Source organism: Pteropus alecto, unplaced genomic scaffold (assembly GCF_000325575.1).
Source record: "Pteropus alecto unplaced genomic scaffold, ASM32557v1 scaffold94, whole genome shotgun sequence".
In the NCBI taxonomy this organism is placed as follows: Eukaryota; Metazoa; Chordata; class Mammalia; order Chiroptera; family Pteropodidae; genus Pteropus; species Pteropus alecto.
Window position 1 is genome coordinate 9,905,387 of NW_006437736.1, and position 12,890 is coordinate 9,918,276.

At 38.4% G+C, this 12,890-nt stretch overlaps 1 non-coding gene across 1 annotated transcript; it reads right to left on the reverse strand.

The window, feature by feature from the left end:
• Positions 1 to 8,165: 8,165 nt before the first annotated feature.
• On the reverse strand, positions 8,166 to 8,284 carry LOC112481915. The gene has a single exon (XR_003047127.1). It is a non-coding gene; the product is annotated as a 5S ribosomal RNA (ribosomal RNA).
• Between the last annotated feature and the right edge of the window lie 4,606 nt (positions 8,285 to 12,890).

Consider the following 12,890-nt stretch of genomic DNA (forward strand, 5'->3'; position numbering starts at 1 on the left):
CAGGGGATTGTAGAGGAGCACATTTTTACTTGAGGCTAGAAAAATACGCCTTGCTCTTATCGCATGGGCCAATCTGTTCACTCTGCCGAGGATAAAGTTCTGGAGATCTAACTCCATGCTGTGGACAAGAAGTGACTTCACATATTCATCTGTATTCTTCATCAGCTGCTTACACACAGCAGTCCTGTGTTTAAGGATCTTGTAGACAGGACATATAGAAGACCATAATTAGAGAGCCCACCTCCAGAAGGTAAACAAACCTTTTCCAAGGGCCTGGGGGAAGATGAAATTTGCCCTTCTCTAAGAGAGCAAGTGGAAGTGCTGTAGGGATGGGGGAATCAGCTAACAGCCCGTCCCATTGATGGAGCCACCAGTGTTCTGGGAGATTGCCTGGTGGCAGTACTTTACAGAAATCCTCTGGCCTAGTCCCCAGGCACCTGCTGATTCAGGATAACTCATCATCAGTTCATATTTCAGTGCCCTTTGGGTACTGCTTCCCTGTAGCTCCAGAAACTTGCTTGCGGATATGCTGTTAGAACGCAGGGCTCCAGGAAAGAATAAGAAACGGGAGTGTATTTGCATTGCCAAAAACCATTTCTTTGCAGCTGCAGTACAGAAACAGATATCAACACATTTAAGCCATGCAGGAGGGGGAAGAATTCCACCCAGAACGAAACTTTGTTTGCCAAGTTTCTTGCTAGTCTTTCCTATACAGGGGGTAGGAAGCATTCCCAGAAAGAGAATGCCAAATGAAGTTATAACAAACTAAAAAAGGCAATTCACGAGGGAGCAAGATCATCAACAAATGAAAAAGTGTAAATGGTAATGTTCCAGCAAATTAGCTCCTAGAGAAGCCCTTAGGCAGAACTGTAAGCCATAATAATTAAGGATTTGGAAAATATCAGTATTTAATTAGAGCCTCTTTTCTTGGTGAAATGCTGTTGTTTTGCTATAACTTCAGGTGTAAACAACTAAACATACCCATTTTCAAAAATGTGTTTTGTTGCAAGCTTAAAATCAGCACTAACGATAATTTGCTTATCACGGTTTCCTCAGTTTTTTGTTTGTTTGTTTGTTTTTGTTTCGTGTTTGTTGTTGTTGTTGTTTCTGATCAGAGCTGAATTTAAAGAGCAATTTTATCTTTAGTTCCCTAAAGCAGCCATCTCCCAGGCTGTTATAGGTTCTTATTAACAAACATTCAGGAACATCTTAATAATTCAGTTCAACTCCATAAACCTATCAACTTCCTCATAATCTAATAAGCATAGTTCCTCTAATATTTAATGCATATCATGGCTGTTGTTTTAGACAAGGAGTTTTTAAATCCATTTCCAGTGTAATCAAATATCTTGACAATAACAAACTGTTTTAGCTTTATCCCTTAACAACAGCAAACATTTTAGAAATTGGTTTGTACCACTTGAAGCGATGATTAAAAATACCAAAATACAACAATCACATAGGGAATACCGCGTGTCTGACTCATGATCGGTCTTAGCCCCGACATTTGTACCTGTAATTCCTGACGACAGATAAACCTTTATTCCTTTGCCTATCAGGACGCATGTAACTCAAAATGCTTTCCGGCCGTGATGGAAAAGATGAGGCATTATCAAGACTAACATTACAATTTAACGCTTCAGAGGAGCAGTGTATATCATTACTCCCTCTGCAGCCAAGCACACTAATTAATATTTATTGCACCTGTCAAGCCAGTAGCCACGGCCAATCCATTCCTGTGGCAGTTCAATGGGAGACTGGACACCATATTTCTCTTTGGCAGACATGTTTGGGTCATCAGCAGAGACAGAAGCCCCATTCCCCAGCGAGACCTCATAAACTCTCCCTTTTCTCTTGCAAAATTAAACCATTAATTCTATTCATGTTAATTTTTATACTTGTTGGGAATCGCTGTAAAAAAAAATAAGTGAGGGGAGGGTGGAGAAAGAATAAGAAACAGCTGCATGTTCAGGATCAGCAGTCTAACATATTTATAAGAACAAGGGCTTTTGGAACCCATGGGCTTTGTCTTTTATCGGACACCCTTAAAGGTTACCGACATGTGGGGGAAGGATGGTTATAAATCCTCATGAAGTTTAATCAGAAGTGGCAGACCACCCAGCAGTAAACAAGTTATTAAAACTATTTGGCTTAAAAACTTTGTTTGGCGTTGTCAACAGAAGTCCATCATCAACAGGTAGCTGGCAGTGGAATTAATTAAGCGAGGTTGAACTAATACATAAATTCTGATATCACACCTACAGCAAGGAATTTGGCACTCAGAGTGGAGAGGTTTCTGTTGAGGCTGTGAATTGTTCTGCAACACGTCCGAGTAAACTCAGCACTGCTGTGGAGCAGAGTTTACTCCAAAATTTAATTAGGAGAACATGTAGACCTACTGGAGAAAAGCAAGGCACCAGATGCTGCTTTATTTATTTTATTTTACTTTTTTGCTAATTCTATCAAGAGCACCTGTGTCATTAGAAACCACGTGACCCAAACTACTAAGCTTTTGATTAACAGGAGGCATACCTATGAACTTTTCAGTGAAGATTATCTGGGCCATTCTATTTTTTTCCTTTGAAATAATTTTTTCTTCCTTTGAGGAGGATGATAATGATGATAATGACAAAGCAACAATAGCAATAATAATAAAAGGACCGGCATATTCTTGGCTAGTATGATGCCCTAGGTACTAAGTGCTTTACATGCGTTGTCTCATTTAATTTTTACAACCATTTGAGGTAGGAATTATTAGTTCCATTAAACAGATGAGGAGTTGAGGTACAGAGGAGTTCTGTAAGCAATGTCATCCAGGCAAGTCTGTTATACTTTAAAGTCATTCTCCCGACTACTTCCTTTTTACTAGGATGTAGGCTTCTTTGGAGGACAATAGGAGGACTTAATTTACATGAGAGAGCAGCACCTTTACAAATTCCCTACTGTGTGTCCATGGCTCCTGCTTGGGTCACGTTTCACCTTGGCAATGTTCTCAGTGTCCTGATCTCTGATTTCCAACTCTTCCTTTTTTGACTGTCCTCAACTTCTCTCCAGGGCCCTCGATGCCTCCCCAGTTGTCTTCACTATAACTCATTCATGGGAAGGTCCACTCTTCTCGGTCCCTATGTGATCCCATTGGAGACTTTCATTCTCTAATTCCATTTCTCTTTCACTTAGGGCCTGGCACACATGCCCAGTTACTGTCTGCAACATTATTATTTATCCTTTTCATAGTGCATTATTATGGCACCAATATGTTTAGCCATAACCACTTATGGCATGTGTGTGGGCTTACCACTGATATAGACTTCAAAAGTCAATTTAGTGATTTAAATTATTTTTTGGGGGGAGAGATAGGTCAACAATGACGTATTTGGAATTGAGGGTACCCTAGGTTGAAGGGAGGTTCTTCAAACTGGGTCAATGCAGAGAAGACTATACAGGATAGCAGTTTAAATCACTGAACTTTAGAATTAGGACTTTCCACTCATTGGGGTGTCCAGTCATCTAATGCCCTGGCTTCAGTTTCCTCATAGTAAGATGGGGATATTTATTCCCTCTTCACAGTGTTGCTATAAAGATGAAATGAGATGACATATATAAAACCCTCAGCACAGTGTAAGCATTCATTATTATTAGAAGTTTTGTATGTGGTTTTCGAAGGCTGGTCCCCAGGGCAATGGCAGCAGCATCACCTGTGAATGTAAATTCCTGGGCATTTATGTGATTGTGATGTGCTAATGTTTGGGGGCCAATACCAGCGTTTCTCATTGGCAAGAGTGGTTTTTTGACTCCTGCCCATCTGTTTTCCCCTTCATCTCTCCTTTTGAGTAGTGATTATGGCAGCTTGCTCACCATCTTTCTCCTCTTCGCTCTTGGTGTGTGGGGTTGAGAATGCAGCTGGCTTCCCTATCTAAAGTGAAATTTCAACTGGGAAACTTTGCTCTACTCCTGGCTCACCTGTTTTTCTAATAAATGTCTCCTTTTTCCCCATGCTGTTCTAGTGAAAATTGTGGGATCCTCTAGGTAGGAGCTAATTCTATGCTCTGTGGATTGTCTGCATCACTTTTTACTCCCAATGATTATTCCTGATAATAATAATTACTGAAAGCTTTTCTTCTACTTGATTACTGCTTCATGTTGAAGGAAAAAAATCCTTTCAGTTTCTGGAGTCTGACAAATGACTATTACCATGTTTAATCATTCACCTGTGTAAAGCAAAGATTTTTATTTACATCTCTGATGTTTGCTCTTTAAATGTCTTTAGAAAAACATAGCATTTATTTTAAATTCTGAATGGGGACTTTCACTCTAAACGGGTCGGTGGCTTTTTTCTTTTACTCGTTTGCCATATTTAATTCAACTCTGGAAGACTAGTTCATGCATCATTTCCTTCTCATCTCTGTTTCAGTGTTGAGTGAAGTGTTTTGAATTAATTTTGTTAAATTATTAATAGCTCATGATTGGAAAACATTCCAGCCTTGGAGTTTATGTTTCATCATGTGCCGTGCAGTAATACAGTAGATTTCATGCACATGAATGAATACGCTTCTGCTGGTGAGGTGAAATGTTGGCTCTGGCCTACCCACAATGAATTCTCATGAAGACAAAATTTAATAATGGAGTAGAAATTTTAGTTTTTATTAAATCAGGAGAGTTTCCTGGAAATCAAATGATCAGAGTTAGAGCATAAGTTGGTCCATTCATTTATTCAACAGAAATTTGCTAGGCACTCCGTTAGTCACTGGGAGTACAACAAAGTGTGGTGGGAGGAGACACGGGCCTTACTCCTGATGGAGAAGACAGATGTTCATCCAAGAATCACCAGAATAAATGTAAAACGATAATCACGATAATTTTTACAAAAGAAAGGAGAAAGATTTCTAAGTATGAGCATATGACAAGGAAATTGACCAGTATTCCCTGGGAAGTGAAGTTTGCCCTGAGTTGAAGCACAAATATGATTTATTTCAGGAAAGGGGGTGGGATTGTCATGGAAAAGGTCATTTCAGGTAGAAGGAACAGCATGTACAAATGTCCTGTGGCAGTAGGGAGCATGGCATCTAGGGAGACTGAGAAAAGGTCAAAGTGGCTGGGGGTCGGGGAACAATGAGGAGCCACTGAGGAATTTAAAGCAGAGGATGATGTAAATAGATTTAGGTTTTGGCAAGACCACTCTGGTTGTAGTGTGGTGGTATGAATTGTTAGGAGACCAGGATGGATATGGGCAGACTAGCCATCAGGCTCTTTCAGAAGAGACAGCACAGAAAGGCTGGATTGAGGTGGCAGTGGCAGAGATGGAGAGAATGAATAAATATAATTATGAGATGAAAATAACAAGAGGGTGATGGATGAGTGCAGAGAAGTAATTCTCAGATGCTGGTGTACGTAGAGCTAAGAGAACCACAGAAGAAAACCAGGTTTGCCAGGGAAGCTCACGTCTGCTTTCTTCTGTTGAATATAATAAGCCAAGAAGTAGTTAGATATTTGTGTCTGGAGCTGAGAGGAAAGTCTAAAATGCAGATGTACATTTGGACTTATCTACATATAAGTGGTGATGTAGCCACAGGCATGGATGAGAAAATGGGGCCTAGATTCCACCTTTAAGGAAGAATACTATATAATGCTAAGTAGGAGGGAGCCAAGATGGAATGGCCAGAGGGAGAGGAGGAAGTCAGGAGAGTGAGGTATCCCTGAAGCCAAGTAAAGAAAGTATTTCAAGAGAGCAGGAGTGGCCAACAGGTGAAAATATGCCAAGAGAATGGTTTGGTTTATTTGACATTAGATCTTTGGAAATTAATGAGTGACAATGAATGTAATGATGGTCTGGAGGATAATTGAGATATATACTGTTGAAGTCATCTCTATCTCTCTGACTTCACCCACTTAGGGCCTCAAGAGGGAGGAGAACACTGAGATATAAGGTGATGAAGTACATGAAAAAGCAGGCTTTGGAGGCAGACATCGGGTTTTAGATTCTGACTCTAAACTACATAGCTTGAGTGGATTTCTTTATCTCTCTAAATTTTAGTTTCTTTATCTATAAAATAAGTATAACTACTTTATAGGTACTTGTGAGGATTAAAAGGAAATATATCAAAAGTTTAGCAAGGTACCTGGCCCACAATAAAGGTTGAAAAAATCGTTTATTCAATGAGTTGAAAATTTTAAGTAAGGGAATGATGAAGAGATCTGTATTTTAGTGGGATGACTCTGTGTGTGTGTATGTGTGTGTGTGGAGTGGGGGTGTCATAATTGGAAGAATGACTAAATACAAAGGATGCTCGTTTCTGTTACCTTAGAAAGGGGTTTCTAATAATATACCACAGTGCTTGGTCCTCTGCCCCAGATAGTTTAACTTTCAATTAATGTCTTTGTGAGGCTATAACAACGATTTTATGAAATGTACAGATGGCAAGATGATATGAACATAGACGTGATAGTAAATATCACCTGAGACAATAAAGATTGAAAACAAAACGAAACAAATGTCTGAATAGAACCAGACAAAAATTTAACAAATATATCTACTCTTGTATGTTTGCACATATATTTAACAAATATATCTACTCTTGTATATTTGCACGTATCAACTGCACAAATTCAGGACAGTATATGGCTTTTTGTAAGAGATTTAGGGTTACATGGACAGTGAGTTTTATACAAGGCCATGGTAGAAGGCAGCTGCCCAAAAGGCTGTGTGGACGCTACTGTGATCAACATACTTCAGTTTCTCTCTTCTTTCTGGGAACCCATTTAGAGTACATTCCCCTATCCCTCTTGTGACTAGTTTTTGCCATGGAACATGAGAAGATGTTTCCCCCGCCCTGGGTCATGGTGCTAAGCCTTCTCCATAATTTCACTTTTCCCTTCACTTAGGGCTGGATTCAGTGGAGCGCTCTGAGGCTCTAGGAAGTGCCAAAGTCTGGGTCCATGAAAGACTATGATAAACAGAGCCCTTCCCCTGCCCTTGCCTCCTAACCTGTGACCTCATGTCACTGAGAAGTGAGCAAAATCTAAGCTGTTCATAGATTAAGTTACAGAGATTTTGAGATTGTTACCATGAAACCTACCATTATTTCTCACTGAACACAACAACTCAGAATGGAAAACAAAACCAAACTGCTGCAGTCTTTAATTATGTTAATAGAAGTATAGCAAACTGATGAACGGGAAGGGATATTTTGGAAGACACGCATGCAAGAAGACACTAATTGACTTGACCAAGATTTTGTAGCCTCTTTGTAGAGCTTTAGACCACATCTGTAGCATGGAAAGACATAGACATATTTGGACAGTTCTAGGCACTCAATAATTATCTGTCAAATGAATAAACATTAAACTGTATATATACAGTGGCATGACCACAGGGAGAGGTGGTAACCTGAATCCATGTCCTGTTAATGGTGGATGGAGGAGCTGGGATTGTTTATCTAGGAGACAAGGAGAAAGGATGGGTATCACCAACTATTAAAAGTACTATTTTGTAGAAGAAGGATTAGGTCAGTTCTCTGGGACCTGATTAGGTGGAACTGGAATAGCCAGGTTGAAGTTAGAATAAGATAATTCTGTTCATTGTATGACAATAAAGCAGTCAGAGGTGTTCAAAGGTGAAATGGCCCCTTACAACACTGGAAATATTTAAGAACAGAGTGGGTGACCATCAAGGTGATATTATGAAAGAAATTCAAGCATTGGATGAAATGCTGTATAAGACGCTCCTTAAGAACTCTTACAACTATGCTTACATGATTCTATCTTAGACTTCATCTAGAAATAGTGTCAACAGGGAGTCCTGAGGTGAGTCACATGTGACTTCTCTATAGTGAGAGAAAAAGTCCCTTCCATCTTTTATTTTTATTTTATTATTATTATTTTTTTAGGCGAGGCAACCATTGGTTGACCTCACAGATTACAGGACCTTGTCATCTTACAATCCCTTATTTATTTATTTTTATCTTTTTATGCCTACAGCACCTGGTCTTCCTAGGTGGTCTCCCATCCAAGTACTATGACTTCTCTACAGTGAGAGAAAAAATCCCTTTCACCTTTTATTTTTATTTTTTTATTATTATTTTTTTAGGCGAGGCAACCATTGGTTGACCTCACAGATTGCAGGACCTTGTCATCTTACAATCCCTTATTTATTTATTTTTATCTTTTTATGCCTACAGCACCTGGTCTTCCTAGGTGGTCTCCCATCCAAGTACTAATCAGGCCTGACCCTGCTCAGATTCTGAGATCAGATGGGATCGGGCTTGTTCAGGGTAGCATGGCCGTAGACCCTTCCATCTTTTAAATAGTAGTCACTATTCTGTTCCTTCTAGAGCAGGGATTATTAACACCTTCCAGCCATCATCTTCAGGTTGCTAAATGTGGCTCTGCCAGATAAATAGTATTCACCGGAGGGCTTTGTTTTATAAGTTGTCCTGAGCTACTGCAGAGAATTTTTAATTGAAGCTCAGTTGATTTGAAATCTATTGTCACATCAAGTTGTATTGTCCTGAGTGCCCACAAAATGCCAGGAGCTCCTCCTATTACAGGTGCCTTCAAGAAAGTTCCACTGTACACTGTTAAAGTCAGCTCTGCCACTGAAATCAGTAGAGTGTGAGGCCAGCTGTATGCACACCATAGCTTATAGGGAAATACATCTCTTTGTGTGAGTGTTTTCATTCCCATAAAACAGGGGCACCTCAATTGGTTTTCTCAAGAGGGATATTGTAAAGATAAAAGAGAACACATGTAAAATTGCTTTTAAGAAATAAAATAAACTTTGGACATAAGAGCCAAGGTTTATAGCAGTTATTGTTTTGAGAAAACACTTAGAGTCCTAAATATGGGCCCGATTCTTTCATGGGCTCTGCATCATGCTTACCAGCTAAGTCTTCAACTAAAAAGTCAATACGGTACACCGAAAACATTTAAGATTCCTTTTATTGCCATGGTTATATGTGAAAATCAGAGTTCATTACTAAAAAACAATTATTTGTCTGAAGGTGAGTTGGCTGAATGGCTGATATTTAATAAAACTAATAAGGGGTAAAATTAGAAGCTTAGAGGAAGTTTCCATCTGGCACAATTGTAAAAAGACATAGAAGCAGGAGAATAAAGAGCATGTCATATATTCCTCTAAGAAAGGATATAAATTTAAAAGAATTACGTGCTGAAGTTTGATGAGAGGTTTTGGAAAAGATTTAGATCATTTCCATAGGGCCCTTGGCATTCCAAGAGGGTCGTAAATTCCTCTGAAACTTTTAATGTCTTAGTATGTTCTGCAAATACTTTCTGAGTAAACACTAGAAGTGAATAAATTAAAGTGTAAAGCAAATTCTTCATTTTATTCACAGTTATCATGCATTCTATTTCAAATAGCACTCTGGCAGAAAAAGCTCTAATTTGAGAGAAATGCCAGATAGTTCCACCTAATATAATGAAATCAGCAGGACCCGAGGCTCTCCGCAGTCTCCTCATTTGCTCTGCTAACAAAGGCTTTGCTTCCGTTCAAGAAACACATCCCCCAAAATGTGTCAAGTCCTTTGTTGGACATGAGGGACACAAGGGTATGTGACACAGAGTCCCTGCATCGGAGGAGCTCACAGTCTAGAACTATTGTGAGAAGATTTATCCAATGCCCTAATACTGAGCTTAGAATAAATTGGAGGCTAGATTAATCAGGAACATCCTGTGAACAGTTACTTAGCTTTAATTATCCATTTCTTGAATCTTTCTCTTTCTTGAAGATATTCTCTTGGGCTGTGAGTCTCATAGATTCTCATATAGCCCTGTCAGGTACAGAAAAATAAAATACTTCAGGCCCAAAGGGTACTCTTTATTCATATTGCCTAGTGGAGTGCTCTGCATCTTGGGCATATTTAATTATTTTTCCCCCCACTGGCTGCTCTCTTCACACTGAAGAGCATTTGCAGCTGTGTCAACTCAGTGGTGTCCCCTCAAAATTCCTATGCTGAAGTCTTAACCCACAGTACCTTAGAATATGACTGTATTTGAAGATAAGATGTTTAAAGAGGTAATTATGGTTAAATGAGGTCATACGAATGGGCCTCAATCTGATATTACTGGTATCCTTATAAGAAGATGGAGAGGCATCAAGGGTGGAAAAACTCAGAGGAAAAGCCATGTGAGGACACAGTGAGAAGGCAGCCATCTGCAAGCCCGCGGGAGGATCCCAGGAGAAACCAAACCTGCCAATAACACCTTGATCTTAGACCTTTAGCCTCCAGAACTGTGAGAAAATAAATTTTTGTTGTTTAAGCCACCAAATCTCACTGCAAATTGTTGTATCCTCTATGGTAAGCAGTATGGAGATTCTTAAAAAAAAAAACCTAAAAATAAATCTATCATATAACCTAGCTATCTCATTTCTGGATATTTATTGGAAGAAAACAAAAAACACTAATTCGAAAAGATAAACACACTCATATGTTCATTGCAGCATAATTTACAATAGCCAAAATATAGAGGCCACCTAGGTGTCCATCAATAGATGAATGGATAAAGAAAATGTGGTACATATATGTAATGGAATATTACACAGCAATAAAAAAGAATGAAGTCTTGTTATTTGCAACGACATTAGGATATTATACTAAATGAAATAAGTTAGAAAGACAAATATCATATGGTTTCACTTATACATGGAATCTAAAAGAACCAACTCAAACTAACAAAGAAAACAAAGCAAAGACAGACTCATAGAAACAGATATCGAAGGCATGGTTGCCAGAGGGGAGGGGTGTGGGAGATGGTTGAAATACGTAAAGGGGAATATAGTAAGTAATATTGTGATAAATTTGCATGGTGACAGATGATTACTAGAATTAGTGGAATGATCACATTATAAGGTATAAAAATGTTGAATCACCACACTGTATACCCGAAACTAATATAACTAATATAATATTGAATAACAACTGTATCTAAATTAAAAAAAAGTATTTGGATCATTAAAAAAAAAAAAAAGCCATACAGTCTGGTATTTTGCTGTGGCAGCCTGAGCTAAGACAGCAGCTGTTTTTGATACTGCTTTATTTTTTTGTAAAGTTGCTAAATTGAGCAGTTATTTCTGAATTCTCTTTCACGTTCTGCACACGGCCCTTCCGAGTCCCAACTATTCTTTCATAGCTCTATGATCAAAATTCTTTAATTTTTTTTTTTCTAGACTTGCTGTAAGATTTGAAAATTTTCAGGGCTACAGGAGAAGAAAAAAGTCCATTTTTTTTTCCATCTGAACCCTGCAAATGTCAACTGTGAGGGAAGGCTTGATTGTCACATTGTTCTCTCCCCAGGAGACGGGGATGGAGAACTTGGCCGAGATGTAATGCTGCGTCCCCACAGGGATGTTCAAGTCTCAAAATGTACCTAAGAAAGTGCACTCGTGGGAGCAGTGATGGGTCAGTATTGGGTTAATTTCTTAAAATGTGTTGGAAATGTCCCTGCAGGAACTTCATAAAGACAGGTGTATTCTAAGGCAGAAACACTGATAGGAGTTCAAATTAAAGAAATGACATGAAATTGCATTTCTTAAGGAGGGCAATAACACTCAGGAACATTAAATGATTTAATTATGCTTGAAAGAGCTTTTTGAGCTGAAAATGCAGCAAAAGCAAAGTACGTTGGAATGTAAGTTTGAGGAAGCAACCATAAGATAAATCTTGAAAGCTAAATATGCAAAGTCTGTAATCACCCACGGCCTTACTGAGGGCAAAGAGGATCCTCCATTAACATCCATTTTGTTTTTTCTAGGACGAGGACATGGAAGAACAGATAGTAATTTTGTATGTGATTGAGGCTTAATAATCCCTGGAAAGAAATACTGTGAATCTTAAAGGATATTCAATTTAATAGTTCTGAGATATATTAATATATAGCATTTAATATATAGCACTAAAATTAATCAATACTAATTCTAGTTTCCTTAAAGACACATATATAAAAAATGACTACTATTAGAATCATTGATGTGGTAGCAAGTACTTTGTCATTAACACTTGAAAGATTTTATACACACACACACACATATACACACATATACATGTATATATATCCCTTAAAAATATGTGAATTTGGACATTTTATTTGGAATTTGGATATATACTAGTTACTTACTAAATTTTGACTTTGTTTAGAAAGAGGTCATGGACATACTTGCCTCCAACTGTTTTTCTAGCAATGAGCCAGCATTATGAATGGAATCTGCAATTTAAATAGATTCTTTAACCACATCTGCATCCTCAGGTTTCAACTCAAAACTTTAAACAGAATGCAAAATTGTCCATGAGGAATGGATGCAAAGTCCCTCCGACTGAACAGTTCCTGATATGGCACAAATTTTCTTTTATGGTGCCAATTAGTGTCTGACTTGTCTTTTTGCCATGTGATGAATTAAAAATGCATGATTTAGATGCTGGAAAGCTAACTAGCTTCTGGATAGAATCCCCTGGACACTGCCATTCTTCCAGTTGATCCTTTTGCTCTCCCTGTGTTGGCAAGTACCAACTCTATCGCCTACTGCTTACATGTTTCCCTAACAGATGGTTCTTTTTACTAGTCAAGATCCAATCTGGTGATTTACTTTAATATACTTTGGCCTAAAGAAGACCCATGACAGACAGGTAGCACTGCCTCCTGAAGCAAAATTTTGCAAAAGAAAAGTTAAGTAGACACAAGCTATCTAGATCGCGTTCCATTTTATGCATCCCATAAATCAGAATATTTGTCAACAACAATTAAAATGTGGTTTCCCTGGTAATAAACATTACAGAGAGGAACAAATCAAGTTTCATTTATTCTGTCAGAAACTGAAGGCGAGCGCCTCATATTATTTCGTGGATAATCTCTGAGGAGTAAACTAAGCACAATTACATTCTTGA